Source organism: Echinops telfairi, unplaced genomic scaffold (genome assembly GCF_000313985.2).
Source record: "Echinops telfairi isolate 266 unplaced genomic scaffold, ASM31398v2 ScPeMD7_6;HRSCAF=24_1, whole genome shotgun sequence".
In the NCBI taxonomy this organism is placed as follows: domain Eukaryota; kingdom Metazoa; phylum Chordata; class Mammalia; order Afrosoricida; family Tenrecidae; genus Echinops; species Echinops telfairi.
In genome coordinates, this window is record NW_022103903.1 from 11,875,949 (window position 1) to 11,877,703 (window position 1,755).

A 1,755-nucleotide genomic window follows, 5' to 3' on the forward strand; every position below is an offset into this window, starting at 1 on the left:
AGTGTGTCCTCTATGAGTCATGATAACCCTGATGACAGTGAGTTTGGTTTTGGGCGGGAGCCTAATGCATAAATATATGTAAATTTAGAGTTGCTTTTCATGCTCCATGACAGGAAAGAACATCTTTTGTTTTCTGTATATCAAGAGTTTGTGCAGCTCTCAGAATTTTGAACATCATAATGTCTAGTAGCCATTTGAGGAAAGAATGATACCAAGTAAGATATCCAGCCAGTCATTCACTAAAGCAACTATTTTCAAGAAATAGTAATTATTCTAGATGTTAAAGAGACAGAACTATATCAGATAATTCAAATAGTTCAAGATTTATTAAAATATGGCAGGTTGCTGTCAAATTAAATCTGACTCAGGTGACCAAATGTGTCAGAGTAGAATTCTGCCTTCTAGGTTTCTGAATGGCTGAATTTCAGAAATGGGTCATCAGGTTTTTATCCTGAGCCCCTTCTTGGTAGACTTGGTAGACTTAAATCTTGAATTTTTCTGTTAATAGCCAAGAATTTCCTCAACCAGGGATTGTACCAGAGCATAAAGATATAAAAATGCTTAATTATAATAAAACAATAGTTTAATCCAATACAAATATTGAGATCTATCTTTTTTTCAATGGAATTATTGTAGAGGGAGGCATTGTCCAATATTAGTACCATAACTGAAAATATTTTAGAATACTTTTGGAGTGATTCTGTTATTATGACCCACCAAAGATTTTACAACTACATTCTTCAATCAATCTATTTGTCTTGAGTTTCATAATTCACATTTTATAGAAGACAATTTATGCTTTCTAAATAACCCCCCCCCCCAAAAAACTTCACTGCATTGAATCATAGCTCATAGCAACCTGTAGGGCAGGGTAGAACTGAACTTGTGGTTTCCTGAGACTGCAGCTTTATGGGAATAGAAAGCCTAACCTTTCTTCCTCAGAGTGGCTGTTGGCTTTGAACTTTTGACTTTGTGACTAGCAACTCAATGTGTTTATGGCCTTAGTTGGTTGCCTACAATAGACAGTTAATATTACATACTGGGCCAACTCAGTCACTGAGTCAATTCCGACTCATAGTGATTCTAAGGACCGAATAGAATTGTCCCTGTGAGTTTCTGAGATTGCAAACTGCTATGGGAGTAAAAAGCCTTTTCCCCCCATAGAGCAGTGGTGATTTGAATTGTTGATTTTGTGGTTAGCTACTCAATTAGTAACTCACCCATCCACAAAGGCCCCTGGACACTGAGTAGACAGTGACCAAAAGAGAAGTAAACAAAACGTATTCTAAGTAGGAAAACAAAATAGGACAGCCATGTCACTTTCCACTGAAATAGAGCTTTACTGTTCTGCAGAAGAGGGATAGGCCATGGGTTAAACCCAATCCGAACTTATAACACCCTGTAGGACATAGCTGCCATCCATTCACAGCTGGGAAAATGAAAAAGTCAAAGAGAGGGTGGAAACATTTCTTCACTTACTGGCATCTAGCTCTAATGTGTTTTGGGCAAAGGGAATTACAAGGGTAAGCTTGAAGGGCAATGGAAGTGGGGACCCTGGACCTTGCCTTGAGCAGCAGAACTACCCCACATTGGTCAACTGTGCTACAATAAACAACCGTGAATGCACGTTGGAACATATGATCAAACAATGAAATAAAGTGAAGAACATAAAGCATTGTCATATCATCATCTTGTGAAATAGCACATTTTGAAGGAAATGGGAGGGGGTAGATTGCTCTAAAATTGATGTGGTAA